Source organism: Carassius gibelio, chromosome B5 (assembly GCF_023724105.1).
Source record: "Carassius gibelio isolate Cgi1373 ecotype wild population from Czech Republic chromosome B5, carGib1.2-hapl.c, whole genome shotgun sequence".
Taxonomy (NCBI): domain Eukaryota; kingdom Metazoa; phylum Chordata; class Actinopteri; order Cypriniformes; family Cyprinidae; genus Carassius; species Carassius gibelio.
Window position 1 is genome coordinate 32,130,760 of NC_068400.1, and position 17,141 is coordinate 32,147,900.

The following is a 17,141-nucleotide window of genomic DNA, read 5'->3' on the forward strand; positions in this document are numbered from 1 at the left end:
ACAAGGGCTAATGGTAATTCATAACACAACCAAAACCTAACCCCAGCCCTCTGGCTGCTGGCTCAGCCCTACTTGAAACAGAGCCTACAACCTTTGAGTTAGCAGTCCAGACCCTTCACCATCAAGCCACCATGACCCAGAGCTCTAACAGCTGCTAAAGTAACAATGGTGTCATAAAGTCCGCATCCTGATTTCTGTTTTACTAGTGGTCTCTGGGACTGTTAACATCTTTGTTCCTGAAGAAACCATTGAAACGGCGGGTATGGATGTAACAAAATGAGAGAGAGCATAAACATTAAAGAAAACATCTTGCAGGGTTAGGCAAGTTTTCTTTGGCTGTAGTGGTCAGCACTTGCTGAGAGCAGTAAGCCCCCACATAAAGGCTGGACAGGCTCTTTCTCCCTTGCTATTCCTCTCCCTCTTCCCTTCTTTATTTCTGTCAGCTCTTCTCTTCACGATCCCAGTGTTTTGCCCATCCAAACACATCAAGTCCCTACACAAACAGAAGTTGTGGCAGAGCGGGACTGCGTTTCTGGAGATGAATGAGAGTTGTATGCACAAACGTCTGTCCATGTGCGCTCTCACAGTGAACCCTGACAGATTAATGTTGTTTTCCTGCAGTAAATAGCGGCGATGGCCTTAGGGTCTGTGTTTGATGAGGACTGAAATAGATGGGTCAAAATATTTGATTTTATAATATTATTAAAGGCATAATATCACAAGGGAAAGATTTATATCAGAGTTTAATTTTGACTAATAAAATATGTCATCCTCACTGATACTCTAAGATGTGAGTGAATTCTTCTCATTTCATATCATTAGGATTCTTCGTCTATGTCCGCGGGAGACCGGACAGAGAGCGATTATATCACTGTCCCACCACAGAGATTTAAAATGCCTTCAGCATCTTGCGCGAGTGTGTACGTGTGTGTGTGTGTGTGTGTCACATATGTTCGCAATAACTCTGTGGCAAAGCAAACAGTCTAAAGCCTCTCATGCTCCGTGAAATCTCACCCCCATTTCTTAGGCATGCAATGGCCACCTTAGGCTCAGTGAGGACCCTTAGGGGCCTCTGACCAAGACTCATATACACACTCTCAGCGCTTTGATCCGCTAGTTCACATTATAAATGTGGAGGGGAGCCAGTGACCGACGGCTTAGAGCCGGAATGGATCTGTCCGGATTCCAGTTTCTCTGAGCTCAATTGCATTGGCAGGAAAACGAGAGTGAATACAGTGAGCTGAGGTGATTCGTTCTTTATGAACTGAATTGGGCCAAGTGTTTTGTACAATACACCTAGCCATCCATCCATCCTTCCTTCCTTCTTTCTGTCATTTAATCTGTCTCCTCCTGTGCCATGGTTATGAACAGTACCTCTTCGGGGCTACCACCATTATCGAAACCGAAATTTAGTTCATCCGTGTTGATTCATAACAGGGATGATAATGTGCTGTGTAATATCTCTTTATGCCCATTTAGACATCAGAGAGCGAGAGAATGGGGGCTGCTTGTTTTGTTAACTTATATGCCTGAAGGCAGATGGGGTTTTTTTCTGCCGCTACGCTAAACACTAAAGCCCTTTAAACGTTACTGAATCCAGAACCCGGGGGAGAGAAAGAAATTATCATATTAGAAATGAGCTGCATTTTTCATGGGCTACTAATGAATGCATAGATTTCTTCCTCTACTCGTCAGGCTTGGGTGCCTTGTAGAATTAAATTTACAGTGGATTTTAAATTCTATCTCAATTCCTGAATTTGAACTGAATTTGAATTGTGCTGATAGTAAACTGGATTGAGAAGAGTAATTTGAATTTAAAGGGGTCATGAATGCCTTTTTTATTATTTTTGTACCGTTCTCTGACTTACAATATTAGATTTTTCATTAAAAAAATAAATAAATGATAATTTAGAAGTAATTAAGGCTATTTTCTGTCCTGTTTTGACACCCCTCATCGAAACGGTCCGTTTGAATAGGCATAAACTCTGAAGTAAACGCCCACTGCTATGATTGGCTAACAGTTGTATATGTTTGACAGCCTAAATCCAGCCTACATTATAAAGTGGCACATTGCACAAGCTTTCATCTTGACAGATTGGCTTCAATATAAGCTGTTTTTAGACTAACAAGAAAGTTTTGAGTTCTGAAACTTACAGGGTGTTTTTATAGTACAATCACCTCTAATATGTCAAATGATTAAGTGAATTTTGATTTCTTAGTTTATGTTAAAATGTCAAATATATTCAAATACAAGAAATGTATTTAAAAATAATGCACGTTATACCTGCTCATTGGCTGGTCTATCCTTTAAAATAAACTTTTTTAACGCTATTTGAGTATTACAACATTCATGGGGCAGTTAATTTCAGATTTTGTTGCTGATTTAAACTATGTAATTTAATTGTGATATCATCGAGCAGTTTTTGAGAGTTTAGGATCCCCCCCATCCATTTAGATAGGACTTGGTCTTGTTTGAACTACCCAGAGGCATTGCAAATATGGCTGCCATGGCATGCTATGCTGAAAGGGACTTTGTTCTTAATTCAATTCTTAAGGCACTCAGCCCTGTCTCCCTGTTTTAGCTTGTACTTTACTTAACAATGTTTGAAACTTGTTGCCTCCTTAGGATGAAACACCTGTTATATTCTTTATCTGCTAAATGAATAAATGTAAATTCTGGATTTTGCATTATATCTGGAATATCACAGAATTAATGCACTACTTGTTTATTATTGGTACACTTTAGTGGTATATTGCGCAATACAATATGTTATGTGATGGAAATTGTTTAGTACTGGAAAAATATGCATTTTGATGGTTTTGACGGGATTTAATTTAGTTTAAAGAAACAGCACAAATCAGTTGAGAAAAAAAAATATTCTACATATTAAAATGAATATGAAAAAAAACATTTTTGTTTTGCATTGCTGTTTAATTTCAATTTTCAATTTTTTTCAATTTTAGTTAATCTTCATATTTTTTACTTATTTATTTTTTTAATCTATTGGTTATTAGCCACAAATCATTTATCATAATTACCCTGTTTTTTTTAAATAGTAGTAAGTAAAGTAAGTCAAATTTATTCATATAGCAATTTTCACAGATTCACAAATCACAAAATTCTTCATAATAAAATAACAATACAATAACAATTTAAATACATTTAACAAAAGAATTCAAAACGCAAACATAACAAAGAAACAACAACAAAAAACCTCGACTAACCAAAAGCCTGCTTGAAGAGCAAAGTCTTTTGTTTTAAAAAAAAAGATCAAATAGGCCTAGTTTTTGTTAACATTTAAATTATTGGTACATATCAGGGATTATTTAAATGGGCATAATGAGTCAAAATGAATCAGTCAGTAAATTTTGCATCTGGCCATTCAGATCCCATTCTGATTTAACATCTTGTGGGGTCAGTTCACATAATATTTCAAGTCATGAACTGAAAGGAAGCCAGTTATTCAGTTCTGGATGTTGGCCACCCCTGCTGTGTGTACAGACGGTTAATTAAACATTCCATACCTTTTTATGCAAATTTCCAATCTCTGCTTCCATCTATCTGTAAATCCGGCGATGAATCAAGGGACATACGTTAGTTTTTTTCATTGAGGTTCAGAATGTTTTATCTTGGAGCATTCAGACTAATCTTGGATCAGAACAGAGCTGAGCTTAATTGAATCATTTATGAACACACAGCTGGGGAAACAGATCTAAATGGCAGGCCTCAGAGCAGTGAATGGAAAGAGATTCTCATCTACAGGTTAAACCTCCTGCCAACAGGGTTCAGATTAGTCAGAGATCTCAATCTCTCCTCCCTTAAACCTATCAGCTTTACACCTTCCCAAGTGGCTGGGCCTCGTCATGTGTGTGCGAGCACGCAGGTGTGGAACACAATCTGATTGTAAACAGAAGCATAAGCCTCTTTATTAAAAATACATGGGAAATGTGAAGAAAAGCTGTATGGCGCTGTAGCAGTCATCAGCGCTCTGGCCAGAGAAAGATTGAGAAGAAAGTGAGAGAGATGGAGAGTGACAGAGGACAGTAAACAGACACACACACTGGTATGCATAGACAGTTGAAAAAGGAAAAGGATATATAGAGGGAGAGTGAAAATATGGCAGGAAAAGGGCAAATGCATACACACACACACACATAAGATATCTTAGATTCACATCAGGCCAAGAGGAGATGGAGAAATTGAATTGGATAGGCCTTGACTCCATCAGTAATTACCATTGCCAAAATACACACGCACACACAGAGATTGTTTTTTGTAAACATTCCAGTTCAGGTTAGTGTTTTGTTGCCCACAGGTGGTTTCGATCAGTAGAAAGACAGAGATGAATCAAAGTGATGAAGCATATTTATTTACTGAGAAAGAAAAGAAAAACTAAATGAGAGGAACAGAGGAAGAAAAAGAAACAACACCTTGTTTGAATTCAGACTTTGTCTTGACCAATTAACCCTCTATTGTCAGTTAAAATAATACTTATTGCTTCTTAAATGTATTTTATATGTACAATATACATCACTTTAAAAATTAAATGTAAATATATATTATATAAATACCATTTAATATATAGTACCATATTAATATATATATATATATATATATATATATATATATATATATATATATATATATATATATATATATATATATATATATATATATATATATATATATATATACACACACACACACACACACACACACACACACACACATAACCATTTGAAATAAATTGTTATTTTAAATATTCTATAAATTGTTTTTATAAATGTAAAAACTATTTCTGTAAATTTTAGTTATATTTTAGTCTGTATTAGTTCATTTTAGTTATACATCCTTAAATTTCATTTGCAATTCTGCAAAGTTTGCTACATCAATTCCTGCCCACTCTCCATCCTGGTCCTTTCAGAGTCAAATGTTAGACCCTGGCTGTTTTAACTCTGTAGAACTCATTAGCACCTGCTGATATGATGAAGAGTTCATGTGTGAGAGCTGAGGACCTGTAATGAAGAGTTAATGTAAAACAGAGTGTCTGTGATTAAGGGTTTGTATTTGAGAGGGCCCGTAATGAAGAGTTCATATGTGAGAGGCCCTCGAAAAAAAAACATTTCTTTAGAAGAGCAACCTTGATGAAAAGTTCACATGATTAATTTTTACCTCTGCTACATTCACAGTGAACATAAACCTCACATTCCTTTGCTCTGGATTAAATACTTTATCAAGTCATTTGAGGAGTGCAGCTTTTCTTGCATGTGTTTACATATTTGCTGTTATACAACAGTCCCTGTCCTTGAATTTAATTGTCCAAATATTGTTCAAAAAATGTATATTTAGTCCAGGAGCACTGGGTTTTTCCACAGTTCACAAGTTCACATCTACGTATATTAATTCAGTAAGGTTATGCGTATTTGGCGTGCTGTCCGGGTGGAGGGCTCCGAGATCGGGATGAGGCCCGAACCCAGAGTACTCCCCCCGGTTGTGGTAAGAGTAGATGGATCTATGGTGAGGAGAATGGGGTGGAGGAGGGATGCTGAAAACTGTCAATGAACAGAGGTAGGTTCTGCTGTCATTTATACCTTATCATGGGTTGATTACTGATTGGTCTCCACTTGTGTTAATCAGGTTAATGAACTGCGACTGCTTCTCCCGAACTTTGTTATAAAACTACATTTTGCGTCACTCTACTTAACTGTTTGTTCCCAAAATACTTTTTTATTTGCGATCGGAATTTTTCAGTGACTCTTTGTGCCGGATACATACATAACGACATAAGTGTCCATCTTTAAAGTCCAAATGAAATCAAAAATTTATATTTATTTTGTTACGGCACATTGCTAGTCCTACAGTGAACAATTAATTAATGCAAGTTAATCAGCTGAAAAATAAAGAAATAAATAAAATAATCCAAATCAGAACATTTGCTTCTTGCTTCTTGCATGATGATGCAAGTTTGCCGGCTTGGGCAGAATATGCCTAACCACCCCCCTCCAACCATTAGTTTGAGAGAAAACCCAGCCCTCTATTCAGTGTTCCGTTTCAGTTGGAAATACGTCGCCATACTGAAATAAATTTAGCAGCCACCTTTTCTCAAGCGATTTGTTTAAAACCAGCTTAAGGAATTCATTCGGTAATGAAACAAAGGACTGTCTTTATAAGTAAGTCATTGAATCATTTGTGTAGATGGTTAGTTTATGAGCACTGAGTTATTCAGGAATGAAACAAGGGACTGTTTTTATAAGTTAGTCATTAAATAATTTGCTTAGATGGTTAGTTTACAAGCACTGAGTTATTCAGCAATGAAACAAAGGGACTGTCTTCATGAATGACTCACTTGAATCATTTACTCAGCTTATTCATTGAAAAATATTGATTTCTTTTTTTCTTTTTTATTGATTTATATATATTGTTTTCTAAAATAAATTTTTGGCTGTATATAACTGCCAAAAGTGAAAAAGAAGAGAAGCATATATACTAACATTTGTCTCATAAATAATTAAGACACAAAACTTAAGGGGATAGATCACCCAAAAATGAAAATTCTGTCATTGATTACTCACCTTCATGTCGTTCCAAAACCATAAAGCCTTTGTTTGTTTGTTTGTTGTTAGATATTTTGGATGGAATCCCAGAGCTTTCTGACCCTAGACAACAATGGAACTATCACGTTCAAGGCCCAGAAAGGTACTAAGGACATTGGTAAAATATTCTATGTGACATCAATGGTTCAACTGTAATTTTATGAAGCTATGAGAATACTTGTTGTGCACAAAAAAAAAGCAAAAACAACCACTTTATTCAACAATTGTCCTCTTCCATGTCAATTTACAAGAGTACCACACGTAGAAGGGTAATTAATGACAGAATTTTTGGGTGAGCTATCCTTTTAATGTCATAAAATGTTTGCTTTTGATTAAAAACCCCAACAATTTATTTTTGTAAATACAAAATACTTAAGTATGAAAAATGGAAAATAAGCATGTTTCTGGAAGTAGTAGGCTGGGTTAAGAGGGAAAATTGTTTAAAAAATCGTTACTTCTTATGTCTTTAACACACACCAGCTTCTACAAGCTGTTATTGACTTCCACTCGTGTTTACTTCAACGGAATCTGATCTGCATTCTGATGCCAGCAAATCCACTGCACCATATACAGAGAGAGAAAGAGAGAGAGAGAGAGAGAGAGACCTTGAGATTCTCACAAACAAACTTCCATTTTACACCATTCCTAGCAAATATTTAAACCAAAAAACATTCATTCTCGCCCATATCTGATAGACACTCCTCAGTTTTAATTTATCTCGGACAGGCAGCCATCGTATGTGTTTGCACTGAAGTATGAAGAAGGTTTCCTGTGTGTAATATTGTATTTTGAGTCTGAAGGCTCCGCTGCCGACCAGTGCCAGCTCTAATGTTATTTTTGGAGAGGAGTCAGAGCATTAATTTACTATGTGCAAACAATGTGATCATCTAAACTACTGTTTCCCAGCTACACAATTAAAGCCATGTGGGAAGAACAAAGCTCATTTAGATGCTGTCTCTTCCATTCACTCTCACTTACTCTCTCAGAACTCTTAGATCAAATCATTTGACCGCTTACTGTTTCCCCTCTCATCTGTGTGGAGGGTGAAAGTAGTAAAGCTACTCTGTAGTTTTGTGTTCTTCTGTGGGAGGAATACAGAATGTCAACCGCTCTGTTTTCTCCGCCTAACTTAAGGAATGAGAAGGAGAGAGAGAGTCACATTCCTCAGACGGCATAAGGACATGCTGAAGGATGTCAGAGGGTGCATGTTAGAGCCGTGCTGAACGGTAGCAACAGCCCTGGGCTAAAGCTAAATAGGTCAAAAGTGACTCATCAAAATTATTTTTGGATTGCAGTGGGGAAAAATTGCATGCTTCAAACAGCTAAAGTAAAAGATTATGCCAGGTGAATTTAATCTGTGAAGTTTTTTGTTTTAAAACAGATACCCAGTATCCTGTGACATTATAAACATCTTGAATAGATTATCACAACGTTAATACTGCTGATAAAAGAAAACTGGCAGAGCTGTCGATTCTTTTGGAAAAGTGAAGAAACTCCAAGGCAGTAATGTGGGGACGGATAATAGCCTATGGGTCAATTAAGCAAGGTATTCAAAAGTGCATAATATAATGCAATGCATACAATGAATTAAAATAGACATATTTTAGTTGGGGGAGTAGCTGTTAAGAGATTGGAAACAAATAAGATGTTGTCTCCTTAAATGGCTAAAACTGAGACAGAAAGAAAAATGCTTTCACATAAGTAGCTTGGCATGTTGTTTTATTATCATTACTTAAAAAAAAGAAGAAGTAGCTTGGCATGTTGTTTTTTTATCATTACTTAAAAAAAAGAAGAAGAAATAAGCAGTGAAGCAGTTACATGGAAACTTTTATCCACCAAATCAGCAAGCCATTTTGTTGTCTTTTGACCGTAAAACAGAAAATTATGTCACAGAGAGGACCCCTGTAGACCATCATGGCATTTTTTTTTAAGTGAATTTGATATTTTGACCTTTGTAAAAGGCAAGGACAGTTTAGGTGGAGTAACCAGAAAACTTGTAAAAGTAATGATACTTGTTTTTTCTCTCCCATAGGTATATTTTCTAAATGAAAATAATTAATGTGTACTCTCAAGTCTGTTCAAGGTGAAAGGAAAATAGTCCTATTACTTTTTATTTGATAATTACGCCACTTAACATTGCGAAGTCATGAAAGAGTCATAAAGTTTTTATGATATAAACATTCTTTCACAAACTGTGTTTCTGAGAAGTTTGAGCTAACACTTTAACTTGATTTTTAAAAGGTTTCTCCTTTTCATTATCTCCTCCAACCTGGTTTGTCACTGACCTCTATATTAGAATGCCATTACAGCTGCAATCTCACTGCTAACAATCTAAATATTGATAACCGTCAACCGTCAAAGACATCTAGCACAAGTTAGAATTAACTTAATTAATTTGTAATCCCCGGCCCTGACCCCTAACCCTGTCCAGACCAGCCAACCAAACAGATAACAGTTGCAGAAAGTAAAACTATCCCCACAAAGTAGTGGCATTACGTAACATAATATATATTATATAACATTTCAGTGATGATTTTCTTTTGTTTTTCTCTCATTCTTTGTCTTAGTGTTTTAGATAAGCCGTGTACATAGAGTGCATTATTGTAACACTGTACCTTTTGGTTTTTGCATATTTATTCAGAGAATATTTAGCCTAAAATGCAGAAAATTACCTTAAACATTAAATCAAATATAGTTAAATTATTGTGGAAGTACAAAATGGCAGATGTTACAGTCATAACAATGGGATGTTTAATTGTAACAGTAAGTAAAAAAAACTTTGATGGGAATGTAAATCTTTAATGTTTAATTATCTTTAATGTTTAATTTATCTTTAGCTATGCCAAAATGTGCCAAAGACAACATATTTAAGAAAACATAAGAAAACATATGCTAATTTGCAACAGCTAAATTGCAAACAACAATAAAAAGAAAATTACATAAGGAACACTTACAGAACAATCAACACTTTTTTAAATATCCATGTTGATCATTACTAAAACAGTCCATTATACTGTGATAGAGGACTGAATTTCTCATACCTGATGTGGTTATAGTGCGTGAATTGTGCTGTAAGTTATTACCAATGTACCAATTTTGTGAAAATTACTGCTGCTTTCCGCATCTGACTCTGAATAATTTGTGAGTTACACAATACAAAAAAACAAGCATAATGTAGTATTTTCACTTCACTACCCCTGAGGATAGGGCACTCATAGGTAAGCTTATCCAATTTAAATCCACTTATTAGAGCTGCGCACACATACACACTCACACATACACTTATTAGACTCCATTATTCAGGCTGAGTGTCTGGACAAAAAGATCAATCAGGTTCAATGGATCAACATGATGAACCTCATCACTCCATACTTTCATCTCTCTGTCCCTTTTATCCTCCAACTCTGCATTTTCTCATGCTGTCTATCTTTATTTTGTTCCCTCTTAATGCTCTTTATTGTCTACATCCTCTTCAATTCTTTCCAGCCGTCTCTCCCTCTTGCTTGACCTTTTCTCTGGTGTTTTAATGGCGGCTCAGAATACATCTGGCCATGTGGGCACAGAGATAGAGAACACACACACACACACACACACACACACACACTGATAGAATCTTTGTCCATGATTACTCCTGAAGAGACTTTTGTTGTGTCAGATAAACTAATCCAGATTGGATCACAAAAGAGCATGTATTATGATTCCAAAGCTTTCACTGGAAGATTTTCAGGCATTTTATTCCAGCTTATATAAATGATAATTGTGAGTTGTGTGTAATTGTGTGATTCTTTACTTCTACCCAGCCATTCCTCGGCATGAGTGTTTCAATATGGCAGGGCCTCATGCAGTGTGTGTGTGTGTGTGTGTGTGTGTGTATGTGTTAGTGTTTGTGTGTATAATTGGGGTAATTTCTTTATTACACTAATAAATCACTCAGTAAACGGCATGTCCAAAATGTCACTGTTTAGTGTCTATTTGTCCAGCACTCCCCCTCTCTTTCTCTCTGTCTTTCTTCACTCCTCCTCTCTCCACCTGTGAACAGCACTGACATCTGTTCCTCAAATACTAAACCTTAAGTCAGTGACTATCAAGCAGGAGTGTGTGTGTACACCCGGTGACATTTGGAAAGATACTTATATAGATACGTATCTTTCCAATATGGATAGATTACTCTCTCTTTGATATAAAAATTATTTCAAATAAAAAGAGAAACACATTATTTATTTATTTTTAGAGATAAGATGTGTTGTAAATGTTGCTTTATGCAAATGATGTGGTTAACACTCATAGTAAAATATGATCGCATGTATATAATTCACAATTCCAGTTTTAGTTGTATTGTCTTGCTTTCTCATAACTTGCAAATGCACTGGCGAGATACTAAAAAAAGGCTTTTTATTGACTTGCATACTGTGTGTGACAAGTGTTTTTGGCACTGCCATGCTATCGGGACCCTCCGATGGTCATCTAAACATGCATATAATGGTGCATTTACCTTTTTGTCATAAATCATACTTGTAGCTTTAGTAATAATTACATTCCACCAAAAAAATGTTAAACATCCATCTGGGTTTTATTTATAAAAACATATTTATATAATAAAAATAAAATATCTCAGAAAGTTTATATGATGGGTCAAAACTTGCAAAAGACAAACATATAGTTGTTTATCACTGACAGTATGAATAATTTTTTGTTTAAATGACTTATAAGTTTGATTATAATGATGTTAAATGATATTCAGTACGAGTTACAATGAACATGTTTATGTTTGAACATGAGCTTGATTTATTGAAGGTGTACTTGAGCGTGACTGATATATATATATATTTTTTCTAAATGATTTAACTCAGAAGAAAGGGTTAAATCATTAGAAAGCTCGGATAAACTACGAAAGGTTGCACAAATATCTGTTCCCTTCCTTGGTCAAAGATTAGAAGTCAAAGATAAAAAGTTGAAATACCTCATTCATGTTCTTGGACTACTGCTCTTAAGGTAATCATCTACATCAACTCCTTCACTGAGATAAAGCTTGTGAGATTAACCCCTCAAGGGCAGGAGCAGATAAACAGAGGTATCTGCATTTGGGCACTTTCTGCTTTATCTTGCAACTGATTTATCTGATTTAAAGCTCAAAATAAGTTATTGCATGACGTATTTAGATGTCACTTGTGGTGTAGTAGAAGTTTTTGGAGTTATTCACTGAAATCTATTTCAAATCTCTTAATATGCATTCGAAAAATATCTCAAAAAGAATGCATAGAATTTTTATTTCTCCGCTGAGTGTTTTGTTTCTTCTCATTATAGCGTGTTTGTAGGAATGGCAGTGTGAAGCGAAAACAAGACAAAAAACATTTGCATGTGTGACAGAATTGCAAAATTAACTGTGCTTCCAAACTGTGTGAATTTCATATTGTATTCTGCCTGAAAAAAAAAGAACATTCCTAAGATACTCTCTGTCTCGCTCTCTTTCAAGCAGTGTCTATTTTATGAGGTGAGACCTCATAGATGGGGTGAGCAGGCAAATGCCAAATCAGAAGAAGAGAGTTTGAAGGAGAAAAAAAACTCCTTCATTTATATTCAAGGAGGAAGAGGGAAGCAGATAATTCTAGGCACACATCCTTGGCAAAGGAAACAGACAGAAACATCTTAAACTGAGCAAGAGAGAAAGAAGAGCATCATATCCGGATGTGCTGTTTCCTTTTATAGAGGTAGAACATAATCAGTTGATAAAGACTTTTAGCTTTTGTTTTAGTTTTTTCCTCCCCTGCATGTTCTGTGCCTCAGTTTCTCAACTATGTTGCAGCAGATATTCTGAGACTAAACCTTTAGTATTCAGCACTGCAGAAATGGCTGTCATAAAATATGAACAAATCTACAAATAAAAAAGTAGATTAATATTCTGTATTTGTATATTTTAATGCACATTAAATATCTAAATATTGTGTGCAATAGTTTGTTACAAAAATATTTATCATTTACTAGAAATAAATACTAGAAATTATATGACCGTTCAAAATTTGGTGATTTTGGTAAGCCTATGAGCTGAGTTCATTTAATCAAAACAGGTGTTTATTAAATCTTCTCCATTCATTATTCAAAATGTGTAAAACATGTTACATGTTTAATGTGTTCCTATAATGGCATTTTATCAACATTGATTCTAATATTCTGATCGGGTGCTGAAGAAACATTTCATATTATAATCAGTGTTGAAGATTTTTGCAATAGTGAAGTTCAAAAGAACAGCATATATTAAATATTAAATTATTCATACATATCTTTACTATCTATTTTTTATGAATTTAAAGTGTCCTTTCTTTGTAAGGTATTAATTTCTTTAATAATATTATAATATTTGATTAAATATTTTGTTTAACATATATTTTTGCCTTATATTTATAAGCACCTTTGGTGGTTTATGTTACATTGAGGTCAAAGAATGTCCGAGTGCCCCAAGCGATGTGACTGCTCAGCCCTCCCTCTCTATAAAAACACATTCATCTCTAAAATCAAACACTCATCGCCAAGGGCAAGGCTGTGTGTGTTGTGGTAATAATAGCTCAAATAATAAGTGTTTTGCTTGTGATTTGAGTCTATCTTGTTGTCAGGAAGGACTGATTAAAAGCTCTATTACCCTCATTTAGCCATTACCTGACTCTGACCTGTAGATCAACACACACACACACACACACAGCTAAATGGTTAGCTAAATATTTCATGGTGAACACTACACAGGAACATTTAATTAACCTAATTGGTCCTTTCCCTTCATAGTGAAAAATTGTCAACCGTGAGACAAATGACAAGGCATCTCTCTTTCTTTCGTTCCACTTTCTACTTCCCCCTCTTTCTTCTCTTTTTCTTTTAATCTAACTCCACTTCTCACCTCTCAAAATTTCCATCTGGATCCTTTGCAGTTCTTTTCTCTCTGTGTCCTGTTTTATCTATTTCTGTTTTAGTGCATTTCTGTTTTATTTTAATAATTCTGCATTAAATTCTTATTTTTGCCCAAACTACTGAGAGCACACACACACACACACACACACACACACACAGTCAGACTCACTCACAAATGTTCGTAATGAGGTGCACTGGTGCTTATCCACTGAGTGAAAGGTGTTTCTCTCCATATTTTCCTCTCATTTGATGTTGAGAAAGTCATTTCACACCTGAGAAAGTTCACTGACAGAAACTCATATGCATGCATGTGTGTGAATTATACATGCCTCTGAAAAATGATGTAGAGTTACAAGAGTCAGTTTGCTACTGAATACATTAGACCCTTAAAATATAAGTGTATAATGCATAAATTTATCTGATGGCACACTCATGTAGAAATCTGCACTCTGTATTTAGGTCACATACTGTATGGGACTATGTAAGTTTCCTCCTAACCCCTAACCTAAAGGAATAGTTCATGGTTAAATGAAATTACTGTCATGACCTTACTCAACCCCTCGTGTCATTCTGTATGTGTTTGATTTTCTTTGTTCAGTGGAACCTAAATAGTTGATTCTCTTTGTGATAAAAAATAAAAGTAGATGAGGATTTGGGCAGTTAAGTTTCTAAAAGAACTCAGAAGCATAAAAATATTGTTAATCTAGCCCATACAACTCATACTTCTGAAGTTTAGGATAGAACACAAAATCTTTTTTAAGAATTGAAGAATATCTTTTCCAGTATAAAGACAGTGAATTCATGACAAAGAGCACCATGTAAGTACTATTTTATCCATATGACTCAAGTGTTATATTCCAAGTCTTCTTGAGTTAAAGAATTGTTACTGTACAGACTGAAATTTAAGTTGTTGACTTAATTCTACTCTTCAGTGAGCTGTAAACACTGAACCTGTTCTGAATCTGTGAGTTGAATTTGAGAACTGAATCATTTAGAGCAAACTGATTTATTGAAAAGATATGACTTGAAAAGAACAATTTGTTCATAATTCCGACATCTGTCATGACACAAAAATAGTGTACTGTATGACTTCAGAAGACTTCAAATATAGCACAGTATGAATCACATTTTAATACTTTTAAGGTGTTCTATGTCATGCATACACATGCTTTATACTGAAAAAAGTGACCAAGATATTCTTCAAAAGAATCAGAAAAAAACTATACATTTAGTGCTCTATTAGAAAACCAGACTTATCTCTGCTCATAACACAAGCACTTCTCTGTGATCTATAACCCAAAGTTGTCATTCATTTTTCAATGTCTTTATGACGTTGGGTCTGTATGCCTCAGCAATATGATTTCTAAATACTCCTGCAGATCATTCAAACCATCAAGCTACCTAAAACACAAGTGAAAGATGGCTAAAAAGCTTTTAGTTACTATAGTGCCAAAAGAACATTTTCATAGTTTCTACTACTATTGGTGGAAGTGCCTGTTTTTTTTCAGTGTTTAGAATGTGTTCCTATATCTGAGCTCCTATACCCAGTGGGAAAGCTTTTTATGAATTGAAATTGTAGACCTATGAGAGCTACGAGCCACTCTCAATAGGAATAGTAACTTGTTTTTAGGGCATTTCCGCAGGCAATTTAATTATCTTCCGCCTTACTTACTTTAGCATTTTATTTAAATTTATTACACTTTTTATCCTTTTTTGCATCTTTCATATTTCCTATTCTTTATGCAATCTGCAATCTTAATATTGATATAGATTTTTTGTTTCTTATCTTTGTTATGTATGAATGTGCATCTTTATACTGTATAAATACTCTTTTAGTGATGCTATTGTTTATAAATTACATTTTCATTTGCTTACTAACATTTGACTCTTTAAGCTCAAATAACATGTCAACACTCGTGGTAAGACATGCTATTGTATCCTTCACTCCACTGGACCTATACAGGTTCTTGGCAGCAGTGTGCATAGTCAGATAGAAACGATTATTGGGGAATGATTAAGCAGAGCAGCATTATTACAGTAATACTTTCATTCATTCAGATACATCCCCCGTCCCTGCCTCTCCAACCTCTGTAGTTCTTTATTGTCTCTTGTTGATGCAGCCATATTAAGCCTGATCCTCATCTAGCATCATAATCACATTTCTCTCTCTCCATTACACACACACAATGAAACAGAAGCACACAGATGCATTTCACACACTCACGCCATTCCTCATCTGGAAGATGTCATTAAAAACCCTCTCTCACTCCACACAGATTAAACACTGATGAGGCTGGAACATAAAAAGATAAAAGAGAATTTGTTTGCAAGGCCTGAATATCACACACACACACACACACAGCATTCACACTCCTCCGCTCACACATGCTCAGAAATTACTAAGGCACTGATTGGCTCTTGGTTTACCCAAGATGGCCCTGTTGTCTGGTGTCTGAGGTTCTCTTAGGACAGCGCTACAGTTTAGTACTTCCACCTGTTTGTTCAGACAGAATTGCTGCAGTCAGACAAATCGATTCTTTATCTTTCCATTTTCTTTTAATTCCTTTTTTCCATTGATCAACACACAATAGAATAGACAGCTTAAAACTGCCCCTCTGCTATTTTTGAATGAAGCTAAATTTGGTAATTAATGTCTGTTCCTGAAGTATTTGTTATCAATCAATTTTTATGCATGTTTATTATAATTACGCATTTACTAATATTAATTTGTGCATAGATGTGAGTGTATATATACAAATGAATATACATAGACCTGCTTTCTTTTGATGCTTAAAAACCCTAATTTCAAGAGGAAGAGAAATGCATCATTTTTAGACATGGTGCGAATGATAAAAAGCACCGTGAATCATGCGAGGAGCCGAGACCCTTGAATCCTGTAATGCAGACATCCCATTACGCCATATGAAACAGGATATTAATGGCTATGCTTAACTAGATAGAACTCTGGAGATTTAACTGGAGAGCTTGTCATCAGCTAGCCAGCAGCTGCACACTGCACTATTAGCAGTATGAATATACAATAACTTAGCTTGCAGATCAAATGCTTCTGTCAGGATCTGAATTGCGGGGGTTTTAAGTTTCTTTGCATGTGGATTTGTCAGCTGTTTTGAAAATGGAGAGTCTAAAAACCAAGGCAATTATAGAAGATTCTTTTGACTACGAGTGTGAGAATGTCCAATGTGAAGGGACAGGGCATAATACTCACTCACACAGGCCAATTTGATTCACTTTTCTATTTCAGTCTGCACACAATCTCTCTGCAACCTCATGCGTGAGTCATTTCTTCAGAGAGAGAGGGGACAAAAAAGGAAAAAATGGTCAAACGTTATGTGCACAGCATGTAGAATTTATAATTATTTCAAGTGCATTTGTGCACTTGTGTTTTATGTACCTGTATGTGTGTGTGTGTGTGTTCTATTGTGTGTATGTGTGTATGTGTGTTGGCCTCTGGTGTTGGTTCAGACAAAAGCCACTTTAATTCTGTTCCATCAGATCAGGCTGGCATCCCATAGAATCAGTAACCAGGGCAACCTGGTATTCTAGTGCCCCGGGGAGAGAGAGACAGTGTGTGTGTGTGTGTGTGTGTGTGTGTGTGTTGTGTGTGGTGTCGTGGGTGCATGGAGTTGACC